Consider the following 17,540-nt stretch of genomic DNA (forward strand, 5'->3'; position numbering starts at 1 on the left):
GTGATTACTGCTCTTGAAGTTGGTCCACCTAAAGCCACTATATCTGACACCCTAGCCGCTGAAGCCACTGCCACTGAAGCCACTGATGTACTCATGGCTGAAGACAATCTGCAACTTGAAGCCCATGCCACTATTGAAGCCAATCAACCATCTACTTCTGAAGCTGCTACGGCTGCTACACCTATTCCACATACCATGGCGATGTCCTACAATCGTGTAGGCGAACTGGGCAGTGTCTGATGGCCAATTCTCACACCTCCTGAAGTGCATGGGCCTCAATATGAGTTCCATGTCAATCAAAGGCCTCAAACTCAGAAGCTCATGCCAAGACTGCCAAGGCTTCGCAGTGCTGCATCAAATGAGTGCTCCTTCAGCGTGCTCAGCTTTAGAGAGCACAATACATTCGTTGATAGTGCCAAGAATCCATACAAGAAGCCATGTATATCTTTTGACAGATTCTGAAGCCATAGCAGCGCAACTACTATATGTGCATTTTGTACAATCAAGACCGGATTTCCCCCGGAAGCGCCTCTGTTGTGATGCTATGGCTAGTCTACCCTGCCTTGAAGAAGCTCTTGACTTCTTTCGAGATATGGGCATGTTGCCTTTTATCGCGGACAAGGTACATTGGAATGAGGAGTTGCTACTCCAATTCTATGCAACATTGCATATCTCAGGCTACAACAGGGATCCAAAGACATGGGTCCTTGAGTGGATGACAGGTGATACTCATCATGAAGCCAAAGCTCAAGATCTTCTAGAGCTCACATCCCTGCCCACTCATGGTGTTCTCTTCGAGCCAGGTTGTAAAGCCTATGAACAAGAAGTGGAAAGCATCTTCCAGAAGCCTGAGACGAACATGAGTCAGATGCTTTCGATGATGAAGCCATTGCCTGCCGAAGCTGATTACCCTACTCATTTCTTCGTGAAGGACCTCGAGTATTTGTCCCGCACCATCTATCACATTCTGAGGCATACTCTGTGGCCAATCAAAGGGCACTCATCTTCTGCTAAGCTTGAAGGCACCATGAAGACATTGGTCTTCTATATCCTCCATGGCATTCGCTTCAACACCGCGATTTCTTCATCAGGCAATTGGCGGTTTCTGGCATTGATCTCTTTGGTAAAAAATTCTATGCTCCATGGATTATGCGTCTGATTAAGCTTCACACCACAGTCAATTATCAAGCTTTAGTTCACAACCATGTTGTCTTTTTGCCTGAATTCGATGTTCCTCATGAAGTCATTTATCCTCAGGCCGACAAAGCGCCCATCCGTGAAGGCAATGTTGCTTATCAAAGCTTCTCTATTCCTCTTGAAGCCATTCATGTACCAAATGCTGGTGCTTCTGGTCCACTTGTTGGCCAGATACGTCTACCTCATCGAGCAAACACTAAAGCGACCACTAGCACAGTACCTCAGAGGGCTCAAAAGCGGGCTCGTACACTAACTGATAGAGAACTTATTGTTTCTCTGCATCCAAAGCAGGATAAGCATCATGATTGGCTGAAGCGCCAGATGCAGAGCCTTCTTGTTGATGTCAATCGCATCCGCAACCTCTCCACCAAGAATGCATTCGTTGCTTATGAAGCCAATAGGCGTGCTTGGAAGTGCCTCACACTGCTATGCGCTGAAGATGATCTCACTGCCGATGGCTTCACTGAGAACTTCAAGTTTGGCTCCAAGCCCCCAGAATCTGCTAAGTGGCATGCTACACCTTCCATTGAAGACTCCGACTACTCATCCTCTGCACCAACTGTTGTTGCTCGTGTGATTAATGAGGAGGAGGATGCCATGTCACTAGCTATGGCTTCACCGCATCATGATGCTGCATCCAGTCCCTCTGCACCGCCCAACACCAACATCGACCCGGCTGCACCAACATCTTCACCACCACCTTCAGGGAATGCTTAGCCACCCTATGTCTTCATTCCTTTTTGGTCATTCGATGACAAAAGGGGGAGAAGCATATGGGTTGATAGTCTTCAAGCAGGATTTTGGTCGGGTGCTATATTTTGTTAAGTTTGCAAGTCTCATTCCTGAACAATTTGTCTTTGGGTTGCAAACTTAAGTCCCGATGGATGTCTGCTACATTTGCTGCTGGTTTTGTGTGCGCTATTTAACTCCTATCTTATGCACATGAAGTCATTCTGCAGACGCCCATTTATCATTGTGCATGTCATTATCTTCAAAATATTTCTGTATGCACTCTGATTTGACTTCATGAACAGAGGGAGATCGCCACAAAGCAAAACCTGCCATGTGCATTGGCATTCAAAAGCAAATTATATATATGCACATCTCCAGGAGGAGCCCTCCAAATTCATGAAGCCAATGACCACGTTCTTTAACTTCCACATATTTTATTCCCGTTGAAAACTTCAACCAGTTTGTCATCAATCACCAAAAAGGGGGAGATTGTAAGTGCATCTAGAGCCACCCCTAGTTGGTTTTGGAGTATTGACGACAAATTTGGTTGAGGGACTAATGTGTTTGTGAGATCCACATGAGAACACAGGTAGAAATCCCTATTGATTCGGTTTACCCATCGAAGATGACCCCTAAAATGTATGAAGGTATTGGTGGTTCGCGAAGACATTCACGTCAAAAATAATGACGTGTGAAGACATTCGCTTGAAGACCATGGAGTGCAAAGACATAGTTTCTTTCATAGTTTCATTTTCTTCTTTCCTGAGTCATAGGAACCACCGAACTGTTAAGTGAGCTCCAGGTAACTGTAACGCCCACGATGCGGCTATATCTCCCACGTGTCGAGGCACGACTTAGAGGCATAACCGCATTGTGGTTTTGTCGCAAGAAGGGTCATCTTCACACAATCCCATGTAATGAACAGGAATGGGATAGAGAGTTGGCTTACAATCGCCACTTCACACAATACATAAATAAATCATACATCAATCAGAGTACACACATAGGTCCGACTACGGAACCAAAAGAAAGAAGACAACCCCAAATGCTAGATCCCCGATCGTCCCAACTGGGCTCCACTACTGATCATCAGGAAACGAAACATAGTAACGACCAAGTTCCTCGTCGAACTCCCACTTGGGTCCGGTAGCATCACCTGCACTGGTATCGTCGGCACCTGCAACTGTTTTGGTAGAATCTGTGAGTCACGAGGACTCAGCAATCTCACACCCGCGAGATCAAGACTATTTAAGCTTATGGGTAGGAAAGGGGTAGTGAGGTGGAGCTGCAGCAAGCACTAGCATGTATGGTGGCTAACATACGCAAATAAGAGCGAGAAGAGGAGCAACGGAACGGTCGTCAACTAGTAATGATCAAGAAGTGATCCTGAACTCCTACTTACGTCAAACATAACCCAAAAGCCGTGTTCACTTCCCGGACTCCGCCGAAAAGAGACCATCACGGTTACACACACGGTTGATGCATTTTAATTAAGTCAAGTGCCAAGTTCTCTACAACCGGATATTAACAAATTCCCATCTGCCACATAACCGCGGGCACGGCTCTCGAAAGTTTATACCCTGCAGGGGTGTCCCAACTTAGCCCATTACAAGCTCTCACGGTCAACGAAGGATGTTCCTTCTCCCGGGAAGACCCGATCAGTCTCGGAATCCTGGTTTACAAGACATTTCGACAATGGTAAAACAAGACCAGCAAAGCCGCCCGATGTGTCGACAATCCCGATAGGAGTCGCACGTACCTCGTTCTCAGGACACACCGGATGAACACTACGTACAACTAAAACCAGCCCTCAAGTTCCCCCGAGGTGGCGCTGCAAGTGGCTCTAGTTTGGACCAACACTCCGAGGAGCACTGGCCCGGGGGGGTAAAATAAGATGACCCTCGGGAGCGCGACTCCCAAGGGAAAAAGGCTAGGTGAGGCAAATGTAAAACCAAGGTTGGGCCTTGCTGGAGGAGTTTTATTCAAAGCAAACTGTCAAGGGGGTCCCATAAATCACCCAACCGCGTAAGGAACGCAAAATCAAGGAACATAACACCGGTATGACGGAAACTAGGGCGGCAAGAGTGGAACAAAACACCAGGCATAAGGCCGAGCCTTCCACCCTTTACCAAGTATAAAGATGCATTAATTAAGATAAGAGATATTGTGATATCCCAACATATCCATGTTCCATCATGGAACAAACTTCATCTTCACCTGCAACTAGCAACGCTATAAGAGGGGCTGAGCAAAAGCGGTAACATAGCCAAACAACGGTTTGCTAGGAAAGGTGGGTTAGAGGCTTGACATGGCAATATGGGAGGCATGATATGGCAAGTGGTAGGTAGCGCGGCATAGCAATAGAGCGAACAACTAGCAAGCAAAGATAGAAGTGATTTCGAGGGTATGGTCATCTTGCCTGAAATCCCGCTAGGAAGAAGAACGAGTCCATGAAGAAGACAAACAGATGTAGTCGAACGAATCCTCACAACTCCGGAACGAAACCGAAGGTAACGAGAGAAGCAACCCGGAAAGAAACAAACAACACAGTAAACAACCATCACATAAACATGGCATGATGCACAATCAAGTATGATGCATGTCCGGTTAATGATTCATGGCATGGCAAATGCAACAAACAACACTACAAATTAAGTGGAGCTCAATATGCAACGAGTTGCATATTGACGAAACACCACATACGATTATTTAGTTCTCTCTTGGTTATGTACCCAACAATATTAAATGTTGTTAAACATGGCAAAAGGTGAAGCATAACTAAACTAACTATTTAGGTAAGTATAAATGAGGCCGGAACAACAAACAACAATTCCGGAAAATCCTCATGTCCATATTTTAGATTTGGTACTGTTCTGCCCTATAAACAATTTTAATGTTGTTAAACAGCAAAATAAAGTGCATCAAGTTAATCTATGCATTTTTCTACCCCATTTACATATAAAGTTTATTTAAAATGGAGCTACGGTTATTTAGTTATGCAATAAAGTATTTTAACATGCTATTTATGCAAATTAATTCAAACAGCACATTTAGATATTTTAAACATGGATGAAAGTGGTATATTATGAAACTAGGCAAAATTCTAAGCAAGTTACATATATAACATGTTTTATATGGATGCATGCACATTTAGTTGTGAGCATTTTAAAATGATGGCATTTGCTGTAAATATGCATGCACTGGATATTTAGGAAAAAAACAGAACAGGGAAAAAATCTAAACGGGCTGAAACTGGAGCTACACGGGCTACACCGGCGAGCGGTAGATAGATATAGAGCGCTCTGTGCGCAAGGCAACAGCAGCAGCAGAATCGGGCCAAGCCCAAGCGTCTGGCTGTGTGGTGTGCAAAAGATAAATAAGAGGCAAAATTTGGGCTACCTGGAACTTGAACCCAGGACCTCCTGCATCTATGCCTGTGTGATTAACCAGTTGAACTAGAATGGATACATGATGCTGAATGGGTTTGGCAGCAGATGAAGCAGCAAGAAGCTCTCAAAGTATGAAGGTGCAAAATTGCAGGAAAAAGAATGCGCAGCTGTGGAGGTTCGATCTCGGGGCTCCCCTGTAGGATTGCGTGGCCTAGACCACTGAGATACTGCTATGTTTGGCGACAAAGGGAAGCTCAGCTCGTTTTGAATGATCAGAAGGCCTAGTCTTCTTCTCCAGCGAATACACGGATGCATCGCCGGCGAGCAAACGCATCGGCAGCTGCTGCTGTGGTGAGCCGGCGGTGGTGCGGAAATAGGGGATGGGTGTTGCTGCGTGTGCGCGGGCGCGGAGCAACGACGGGTGTAGCACGAGCTCAAGGCTTTCGGTCATGGTGGCCAAGCCTCGGTGTTGTGCGTGCAAGCGCTGGGCGAGGCATGCGGCAGTGCGTGCAGAGGAGTGGTGCTCGGGTGCGCGAGCGCGCGGATGCTTCTTGCCGGAGTCGTGTGCAAGCGTTTGCTCGGGCACGAGCCGGAGCTCGACTCGGGGCAGAGAGCTACGACGAACAAGAAGCTAGGCAGGCCCTGGTGGAAGCGCGCGAGCTGCAGATGGGGCGCTGCGTGTGTGTTGAAGAAACAGAGAAAGCATGGCAACCTTGCCGGTGACCAAAGTGACGGCGGAGGAACTGTCAGGCATGCAAGCAACCGGCGACAGAGGAGGCGATCAACCAGAAAAAAGGTACAGGGAAGCGCGGCTGCTCACGTAGAGGGGCTCGGAGGAGTCGATCGAGCTCGGGGACGCGACGAATTTAGCCGGCGGCGAGGTAGACCCGAGGGAGAAGAATGAGAGATCGGTGCCGAGAAGAGGCCTCCGGCTTGGCGTTCGTGAAGCAGAGGAAGAACCGAAGAAGAGGTCGTCGGGGAGGTTGATCCGAGGCTCGTGGACGTGACGTGGATGAAGGAGACGACGGAGACGACGTCCCCGTGGAAGAAGGAGATGGCTACGACGAGGATCAAGCCGGAGAAGAGCTCGAGCTCCCCTCGGCCATGGTGCGAGCGACGGCTGTGGTGGATGGGCGTGGCTTGACTTGGCAGCGGCGGCGGTGAGGGAAAGAGGAGGGTTAGGGCAAGGGTGGAGAGGACTGGCTGGGGCTTTATTGAGCATGGAGGGCTCCCGTCGACCGTCCCATCAGTGGCCGAGGCGACGTGGCTGTCTCCGATGCTCTGCCGTACGACGAAGGAGACCTGAAGGAAAAATGGGCTGGAGCTGGGCTGAAAGGAACAGGTAAGAAGGTGGGCTGCACTGGGCTTCTCTTCCTGCCTCAACTTCTTTTTCTTCTCCATTTCCTTCAGACAGAAACTTGGAGGAAAAGAAAGAAAGGGGTAGACAGGGAATTTGACTGAGATAAAAATATATTAGGCGTCCTGGAAACATGCACAGTTTGAATAAACTAGTTTGGGCATTTTTAAGGATATAAAAATAATTCAAGTTTGAATTAAATTCAAACTTGAGCCATTTTTGAACCCAACCAAAACAATTCCAAAGGATCTGTAATTCGGTAGAGAGTGTGTAGGCATCATTTAGGATTTATAGGGATAAGTTGAACATTTTTTCCGAATAGGGAAAATGCCACAAGAAAAATAAATGAAATAAAGAAGAAAGGAGAAGTTTGGATGGGATAGAAACTTGGGTGAATCCAAGTTGAAGTTGAGCAACAAGTAAAAGAGAAAGGATCAAGGACAAGAAGAAGGAGTTGTAATGCACATGAACAAGTAAAAGGAAACAAGCACAACAATAATATGGAGACGAATGCATGATGCAAAATAATAATAATAATAATAAAACAAACATCACAAGCAAGCAAGCAATCATGAACATGATGGATGCAAATGCACATGGCAACATACATGAAGATGGAATGCATAAAATGAGAATAAAAGATAACACAAGCATGATGATGCAACAATTTATTATGACAATCATGGCAATCCATACATGGCAACAACAAAATAAATGGAAGGCAACTAGAGCATCGGTCTCGGGGCATTACAACACTCCACCACTACAAGAGGATCTCGTCCCGAGATCTAGGATGGCACCGGAGGGAAAACAGAAGATGAGGAGAAGAGGTAAAACTAAGTTGCTTCTTTGACAAACGAGTGAAACCACGAACCTTGAGAGATTGAACGAACGAAAAGAGAGAATACAAGGGAGATGAACGAGATTGCCAACACTCCGTTAGATAAGAGGAACCTGGGATACGACGAGAACCAAGAGGTTAAGTGACAAGATAGATATTTAAACCACTCCGGTTAAAACAAGATAGGGAAGGAATAAGAATGATATAATTTGGGCAGCACTCCGACTGTAAATGGAAGGAATTGAACATGAACTTTACAAGATGAGAGGATACTTAATGAAATCAACAGCACACTGCCTCCGGAACTATTGAAAGAATGGCATAATGGGTCAGAAAGATTTCAGACAGCACTCCGGTTGAGACGGGAGGCAAAACTTGACAGAATGGGAAGAACTTGAAAAGAGGGCACAACACTCCGGTTGGAAATGGATAAGCACGAAAAGAACACGGTCCTCACAAACCGAGAAGATGACTGAAGAGAGCAACGTCACAATGCCTCCGGAAGAAAAAATAGAAGATAGATCATTGGAATAAAGGAATGGAGAAGAAAATGCCAACTTCTGCCACCAATGATCTTGGAAAGCACCCTTCCAAGAAGGTTAGAACGGAGTTGTTGGAAAAATCAACAAAGAAAGGATATGATCTTCGTGGACTTATGGAGACATCTCAAAACTTGAGGTGAAATTCTGCCACTAACGAAAACAATTGCTTGCTTGAGATCAACGAAGAGATGAAATCTTCTCTCGCCGAGAGGATAGGAGAAAACTTTGATCATTGATAGACACCACAATTAGCAACATTCCTTCGAGAAGGCTTTAGGTGAAATCTATACCAAGATAACTCCAACAAAGAGATTATTATGGGTTGAAACAACTCATGGACGAAGAAAATATGATGGGTTTAAATATCTCATTCTTGACAACTTGTGAATCATGAAACATGAAGAAAATTATCAAGAATGACATAACACCACCTCAAAAGTTAAGAGAGAAAGAATTGCACTTCGGAATGCAAGATGAAGAATGCTTGGACTCCACAAAACAAAACATGTGTTGAACACCATGTTTATTTTAGAGTATAGCTATGAGGATCATAACTCCGATAGAAATCTTGACGAACAATTGTAGAATGAAAGGAATCCTTGACGAACCACCATGTAGAGCCTCCATGAAGAACTCCGGTAAAGAAAGATGAACAAATGAAATCAAGAATTTTGTTGAACCTTCGGAATAAGGAATTAATCACTTGGATGAAACAAGAATAAGAATTATGTTATGCTTATCCTTCACCAATTTAGATTGATGACAAGCAATGGATTTGGCATGCCACTTATTCTCGTAGAAAGGATTAAGATAGATATTGCGCAAACTTGGGAAGGTCTTCATCGTACCACCGGTAGGATTGAAACAACGAATAAATTGATATGATAACGAAGGAAGAGAAATCTTGAACGAACCACCGCGAGAATTGAAAACAATTGAAGAAAAGAGGACGAAACACCGTAAGAATTAAAGAACGCGCGAAAATACTCGAGGGAATTTAGATACATGAGAACGAATAGATCACGAGCTGACTAGAGGATACTTGAACGATGCACCGGGAGAATATGGAGATGAACGCAGAGACATCAATTTAGAATAATTGGAGAACGAAGCTGAAAACTTAGAACGAAGAAATCTTCTGAAATGATGGCCTTTGGATGATCAAGAAATGAAAACAACTCTGAAATGCTCCGGATGGGTAAGAAAAGAATTACGCGATTGGAAACAATTTGAGAGGATGGCAACAAGTAAGAACCATGAATCTTCAAGAGAACGGACCAAGATTCAAGAGAAATTCTTCTTCGTTCTTCAAAATCCGAGAATGACGATGAGAAACCCCACCATGAATTGTTGAGATACTCCGGGATGAAAATTAGAAAGGTTGAACCAAAAATTAAAAGAATTTGGAAGATCTTGGAGAAAGACATTTGACTGATGATGACTCATTCTTACGTCAAACTTTGAAATGAATTTGAAAATAACTCCAAAAATAATTAGAAGAGTCAGGTAAGATCCTGGGAAAAGACATGTGGGTTAGGGCCCACTCAAAAGAAACACCGTTGAAATGATTACTTGAAATGGAGATTGCACCGCTTGAATTAAATGGCTTGAATGAGATAACAACCTCAAAATAGTTTAAACTGATTAAGAATGGAAGCTTGAATTTTCTGAGATATCTTCAGCGCTCCGGATACAAATGAATGGCGAAAAATGGATGATTAAGAGGTGCACCGGCATGAGAAAACATTTGAAACGAGGAAAGGAATATGATCAACACTGTAAGCTTGAATTGGATCCACCGGAGAAGAAACAACAACGAAGGATGATGAACTTGAAACTGTTGAGCATCTTCATGAGAAATCACCGGTTAAGAACATGGAGGAAAAGAATGAAGAGACTTCACATCCATAAGATGGATACTTGATTAAGAAATCTGAGTGTTTAAGGGTGGGAGGGTGGGAAAAACAAAGGCAACTTGGGATGGATGAAGCAAACACCGTTGCAAAGAACTGAGAATTGATCTCGCGAATGTTAAAATGATCGATCCACTTGAAAAATAGCACGTCGGTTGGAAAGAATTGGGATGACAAACTCGATGGTCAAGAAGGATTAGTATCCCCATAGGAATATGAGAACACCACTTAGAATAAGGTATGGAATCAACACTTGACGATGAAGCAACTCGAATACCACAAAACAAAACAAAATAAAACAAAGGATTTGGCTTGCAGAATAAGCCGGAACAAACATATGATAGAGATTTCGTCCGAAGTTTTCATGGTGGGGCCCACACGGGCTCGATCGTACATCACCATCATGTACAAGGCAGTGCACATGACATACGAAGCGTCCCCGAGTCGGCATAGCCAAGGACTCTTTAAGACACTACGAGACCACTGTAAAACCAACCGTGGAAAGGCGGGCCACTAAACGTCGAACCCCAATCTCATATCATGCATCTGTCGGAAAGATATCCTAGGAGCTACTTCAATTCCCACTTATAAACTCCCGAAACTTTCTGGTTATGCAATCTGGTGTTGGGGATATAGGGGACACAAACTATATCACCCAAACTAACAATACCTAGATCCAGCTGTATCCATCCTTCAACACATCACCAAGAAACCTTCGGAAATCATTTACCTCAACCTTCAAAAAGCATCCGTTATACGAGTTATGGCAATACTCCCGAACTCCCGCCCCAGTACTGGGTGGCGTCGAGGTGATCTCACCAACAACTGCATAAAAGAGATTTTCGATGTCGGCGAAACTCAGGTATTCCAGAACTGCAACGATAAAATTGTGACGACAACACCTCGGAGCTCAACCCCCCGGGACACTGCCACAACCCCTAAATGTCAGGAGGCACCAAGAAAAATGTTCTCATCACAAAACCATCGGAACGATTCCAAGATACCCGCGTGATCCTAAATTTTTTTTTAGTGAAATTTGAGGCGAGGAGAGTCAAAACTTCTACGTCAGGAGACCTCACCAGAGCGACGAAGGGACTGAGGAGTAAAAAAAATCCTACTCTCTGATATATATAATCCTAAGACGCAAAACATTTTTGTTCTAGACTCAACAACGTCAGCGATTCGATCAAGCAGGGGGCTCCTAAGTCGGGGATGGCTCTGATTACCAACTTGTAACGCCCACGATGCGGCTATATCTCCCACGTGTCGAGGCACGACTTAGAGGCATAACCGCATTGTGGTTTTGTCGCAAGAAGGGTCATCTTCACACAATCCCATGTAATGAACAAGAATGGGATAGAGAGTTGGCTTACAATCGCCACTTCACACAATACATAAATAAATCATACATCAACCAGAGTACACACATAGGTCCGACTACAGAACCAAAAGAAAGAAGACAACCCCAAATGCTAGATCCCCGATCGTCCCAACTGGGCTCCAGTACTGATCATCAGGAAACGAAACATAGTAACGACCAAGTTCCTCGTCGAACTCCCACTTGGGTCCGGTAGCATCACCTGCACTGGTATCGTCGGCACCTGCAACTGTTTTGGTAGAATCTGTGAGTCACGAGGACTCAGCAATCTCACACCCGCGAGATCAAGACTATTTAAGCTTATGGGTAGGAAAGGGGTAGTGAGGTGGAGCTGCAGCAAGCACTAGCATGTATGGTGGCTAACATACGCAAATAAGAGCGAGAAGAGGAGCAACGGAACGGTCGTCAACTAGTAATGATCAAGAAGTGATCCTGAACTCCTACTTACGTCAAACATAACCCAAAAGCCGTGTTCACTTCCCGGACTCCGCCGAAAAGAGACCATCACGGTTACACACACGGTTGATGCATTTTAATTAAGTCAAGTGTCAAGTTCCCTACAACCGGATATTAACAAATTCCCATCTGCCACATAACCGCGGGCACGGCTCTCGAAAGTTTATACCCTGCAGGGGTGTCCCAACTTAGCCCATTACAAGCTCTCACGGTCAACGAAGGATATTTCTTCTCCCGGGAAGACCCGATCAGTCTCGGAATCCTGGTTTACAAGACATTTCGACAATGGTAAAACAAGACCAGCAAAGCCGCCCGATGTGTCGACAATCCCGATAGGAGTCGCACGTACCTCGTTCTCAGGACACACCGGATGAACACTACGTACAACTAAAACCAGCCCTCAAGTTCCCCCGAGGTGGCGCTGCAAGTGGCTCTAGTTTGGACCAACACTCCGAGGAGCACTGGCCCGGGGGGGTAAAATAAGATGACCCTCGGGAGCGCGACTCCCAAGGGAAAAATGCTAGGTGAGGCAAATGTAAAACCAAGGTTGGGCCTTGCTGGAGGAGTTTTATTCAAAGCGAACTGTCAAGGGGGTCCCATAAATCACCCAACCGCGTAAGGAACGCAAAATCAAGGAACATAACACTGGTATGACGGAAACTAGGGCGGCAAGAGTGGAACAAAACATCAGGCATAAGGCCGAGCCTTCCACCCTTTACCAAGTATAAAGATGCATTAATTAAGATAAGAGATATTGTGATATCCCAACATATCCATGTTCCATCATGGAACAAACTTCATCTTCACCTGCAACTAGCAACGCTATAAGAGGGGCTGAGCAAAAGCGGTAACATAGCCAAACAACGGTTTGCTAGGAAAGGTGGGTTAGAGGCTTGACATGGCAATATGGGAGGCATGATATGGCAAGTGGTAGGTAGCGCGGCATAGCAATAGAGCGAACAACTAGCAAGCAAAGATAGAAGTGATTTCGAGGGTATGGTCATCTTGCCTGAAATCCCGCTAGGAAGAAGAACGAGTCCATGAAGAAGACAAACGGATGTAGTCGAACGAATCCTCACAACCCCGGAACGAAACCGAAGGTAACGAGAGAAGCAACCCGGAAAGAAACAAACAACATAGTAAACAACCATCACATAAACATGGCGTGATGCACAATCAAGTATGATGCATGTCCGGTTTAATGATTCATGGCATGGCAAATGCAACAAACAACACTACAAATTAAGTGGAGCTCAATATGCAACGAGTTGCATATTGACGAAACACCACATACGATTATTTAGTTCTCTCTTGGTTATGTACCCAACAATATTAAATGTTGTTAAACATGGCAAAAGGTGAAGCATAAGTAAATTAACTATTTACGCAAGTATAAATGAGGTCGGAACAACAAACAACAATTCCGGAAAATCCTCATGTCCATATTTTAGATTTGGTACTGTTCTGCCCTATACACAATTTTAATGTTGTTAAACAGCAAAATAAAGTGCATCAAGTTAATCTATGCATTTTTCTACCCCATTTACATATAAAGTTTATTTAAAATGGAGCTACGGTTGTTTAGTTATGAAATAAAGTATTTTAACATGCTATTTATGCAAATTAATTCAAACAGCACATTTAGACATTTTAAACATGGATGAAAGTGGTATATTATGAAACTAGGCAAAATTCTAAGCAAGTTACATATATAACATGTTTTATATGGATGCATGGACATTTAGTTGTGAGCATTTTAAAATGATGGCATTTGCTGTAAATATGCATGCACTGGATATGTAGGAAAAAAACCAGAACAGAGAAAAAATCTAAATGGGCTGAAACTGGAGCTACACGGGTACACCGGCGAGCGGTAGATAGATATAGAGCGCTCTGTGCGCAAGGCAACAGCAGCAGCAGAATCGGGCCAAGCCCGAGGGTCTGGCTGTGTGGTGTGCAAAAGATAAATAAGAGGCAAACCCGGAAAGAAACAAACAACATGGTAAACAACCATCACATAAACATGGCATGATGCACAATCAAGTATGATGCATGTCCGGTTTAATGATTCATGGCATGGCAAATGCAACAAACAACACTACAAATTAAGTGGAGCTCAATATGCAACGAGTTGCATATTGACGAAACACCACATACGATTATTTAGTTCTCTCTTGGTTATGTACCCAACAATATTAAATGTTGCTAAACATGGCAAAAGGTGAAGCATAAGTAAATTAACTATTTACGCAAGTATAAATGAGGCCGGAACAACAAACAACAATTCCGGAAAATCCTCATGTCCATATTTTAGATTTGGTACTGTTCTGCCCTATAAACAATTTTAATGTTGTTAAACAGCAAAATAAAGTGCATCAAGTTAATCTATGCATTTTTCTACCCCATTTACATATAAAGTTTATTTAAAATGGAGCTACGGTTATTTAGTTATGAAATAAAGTATTTTAACATGATATTTATGCAAATTAATTCAAACAGCACATTTAGACATTTTAAACATGGATGAAAGTGGTATATTATGAAACTAGGCAAAATTCTAAGCAAGTTACATATATAACATGTTTTATATGGATGCATGGACATTTAGTTGTGAGCATTTTAAAATGATGGCATTTGCTGTAAATACGCATGCACTGGATATTTAGGAAAAAAACCAGAACAGGGAAAATATCTAAATGGGCTGAAACTGGAGCTACACGGGCTACACCGGCGAGCGGTAGATAGATATAGAGCGCTCTGTGCGCAAGGCAACAGCAGCAGCAGAATCGGGCCATGCCCGAGCGTCTGGCTGTGTGGTGTGCAAAAGATAAATAAGAGGCAAAATTTGGGCTGCCTGGGACTCGAACCAAGGACCTCCTGCATGTATGCCTGTGTGATTAACCAGTTGAACTAGAATGGATACATGATGCTGAATGGGTTTGGCAGCTGATGAAGCAGCAAGAAGCTCACAAAGTCTGAAGGTGCAAAATTGCAGGAAAAAGAATGCGCAGCTGTGGAGGTTCGATCTCGGGGCTCCCCTGTAGTATTGCGTGGCCTAGACCACTGAGATGCTGCTATGTTTGGTGGCAAAGGGAAGCTCAGCTCGTTTTGAATGATCAGAAGGCCTAGTCTTCTTCTCCAGCGAATACACGGATGCATCACCGGCGAGCAAACGCAGCGGCAGCTGCTGCTGTGGTGAGCCGGCGGTGGTGCGGAAACAGTGGATGGGTGCTGCTGCGTGTGCGCGGGCGCGGAGCAACGGCGGGTGCAGCACGAGCTCAAGGCTTTCGGTCATGGCGGCCAAGCCTCGGTGTTGTGCGTGCAAGCGCTGGGCGAGGCATGCGGCAGTGCGTGCAGAGGAGTGGTGCTCGGGTGCGCGAGCGCGCGGATGCTTCTTGCCGGAGTCGTGTGCGTGCGTGCGCTCGGGCACGAGCTGGAGCTCGACTCGGGGCAGAGAGCTACGACGAACAAGAAGCTAGGCAGGCCCTGGTGGAAGCGCGCGAGCTGCAGATGGGGCGCTGCGTGTGTGCTGAAGAAACAGAGGAAGCATGGCAACCTTGCCGGTGACCAAAGTGATGGCGGAGGAACTGTCAGACATGCAAGCAACCAGCGACAGAGGAGGTGATCAACCAGAAAAAAGGTACAGGGAAGCGTGGCTGCTCACGTAGAGGGGCTCGGAGGAGTCGATCGAGCTCGGGGACGCGACGAATTTAGCCGGCGGCGAGGTAGACCCGAGGAAGAAGAAGGAGAGATTGGCGCCGAGAAGCGGCCTCCGGCTTGGCGTCCGTGAAGCACAGGAAGAACCGAAGAAGAGGTCGTCGGGGAGGTCGATCCGAGGCTCGTGGACGCGACGTGGACGACGGAGACGACGTCCCCGTGGAAGAAGGAGACGGCTACGGCGAGGATCAAGCCGGAGAAGAGCTCGAGCTCCCCTCGGCCATGGCGCGAGCGACGGCTGTGGTGGATGGGCGTGGCTTGACTTGGCAGCGGCGGCGGTGAGGGAAAGAGGAGGGTTAGGGCAAGGGTGGAGAGGACTGGCTGGGGCTTTATGGAGCATGGAGGGCTCCCGTCGACCGTCCCATCAGTGGCCGAGGCGACGTGGCTGTCTCCGATGCTCTGCCGTACGACGAAGGAGACCTGAAGGAAAAATGGGCTGGAGCTGGGCTGAAATGAACAGGTAAGAAGGTGGGCTGCGCTGGGCTTCTCTTCCTGCCTCAACTTCTTTTTCTTCTCCATTTCCTTCAGACAGAAACTTGGAGGAAAAGAAAGAAAGGGGTAGACAGGGAATTTGACAGAGATAAAAATATATTAGGTGTCCTGGAAACATGCACAGTTTGAATAAACTGGTTTGGGCATTTGTAAGGATATAAAAATAATTCAAGTTTGAATTAAATTCAAACTTGAGCCATTTTTGAACCCAACCAAAACAATTCCAAAGGATCTGTAATTCGGCAGAGAGTGTGTAGGCATCATTTAGGATTTATAGGGATAAGTTGAACATTTTTTTCGAATAGGGAAAATGCCACAAGAAAAATAAATGGAATAAAGAAGAAAGGAGATGTTTGGATGGGATAGAAACTTGGGTGAATCCAAGTTGAAGTTGAGCAATAAGTAAAAGAGAAAGGATCAAGGACAAGAAGAAGGAGTTGTAATGCACATGAACAAGTAAAAGGAAACAAGCACAACAATAATATGGAGACGAATGCATGATGTAAAATAATAATAATAATAAAACAAACATCACAAGAAAGCAAGCAATCATGAACATGATGGATGCAAATGCACATGGCAACATACATGAAGATGGAATGCACAAAATGAGAATAAAAGATAACACAAGCATGATGATGCAACAATTTATTATGACAATCATGGCAATCCATACATGGCAACAACAAAATAAATGGAAGGCAACTAGAGCATCGGTCTCGGGGTGTTACAGTAACAAAGTCAGAAAACTGACGTGATGCTCAACCCAAAATCCTATGTCTTCGAGCGAAGACAATTGAGAGAAAATCTTATCCTGAGTTGGATAAGTCAGCTTTGCTTGTAGCCCAAGTCAAGCTACCACGTGTGTTTGAAATCCGACCGTTGGACACGTGTAGGTTGTCCATTGACCCATGGTCATTTCGGACATATCATGTCAGGTTGCCTCTTGGCTATAAATAGCCCACCCCCTCCATCATAAATTGGTGGCTGCTTAGAGTTAGTGCACGACTTTTGTCGTTTAAGAGCAACCCACCTCCCAAGACTTTGAGAGAGAATCCTTGCGAGGACAAACCCAAAACACCTAGAGCCCAAAGAGTGTTTGGCATCACTGAAGTCTTTCTGTTCCACGTGATCCGAAGACTTATTACACTTAAAGTCTGTGATCTTCCAGTCGGTTAGGCGTCGCGTTCTGAGCATCCAAGAGTCATTATGGACCGCCAGTGAACGAAGTCTGTGAAGATTTGGAAGTCTACCTTGAAGACTTACCTGAGTGATTAGGGAGGACTAAGTGACCTTAGCTCAAGGAGAATAAGGTGAAGACGTGGTCTTCTAAGTACAATCTCAACCTTCCTAACCAGACGTACAATTTTTTTTGACTGGAACTGTGGGGCAACACCCCCACAACATATGAAAACTTAAATAATAAAGTAAGGTACAAGTACAAGGATTACAATGTGTAACCAGACATACAGTTGTCACAACAATTGAAACTGGTCTACCAAATCCTTGTCTTTATCGAGCAATTG

General features: G+C 44.9%; 1 long non-coding RNA gene across 2 annotated transcripts; it reads right to left on the reverse strand.

Moving 5' to 3' along the window:
* Positions 1–2,843: 2,843 nt before the first annotated feature.
* LOC141028065 (uncharacterized) lies at positions 2,844–16,569 on the reverse strand. Of its 2 annotated transcripts, XR_012190308.1 has the most exons (3): positions 12,815–16,569; positions 6,139–11,578; positions 2,844–4,420 (listed from the first exon to the last, which is right to left on the reverse strand). It is a non-coding gene; the product is annotated as an uncharacterized lncRNA (long non-coding RNA). The 2 variants fall into 2 exon arrangements; XR_012190307.1 differs by having other exon boundaries at positions 6,139–16,569.
* Positions 16,570–17,540: the final 971 nt, after the last annotated feature.

The sequence above is a fragment of the Aegilops tauschii genome, chromosome 7 (genome assembly GCF_002575655.3).
Source record: "Aegilops tauschii subsp. strangulata cultivar AL8/78 chromosome 7, Aet v6.0, whole genome shotgun sequence".
NCBI lineage: Eukaryota > Viridiplantae > Streptophyta > Magnoliopsida > Poales > Poaceae > Aegilops > Aegilops tauschii.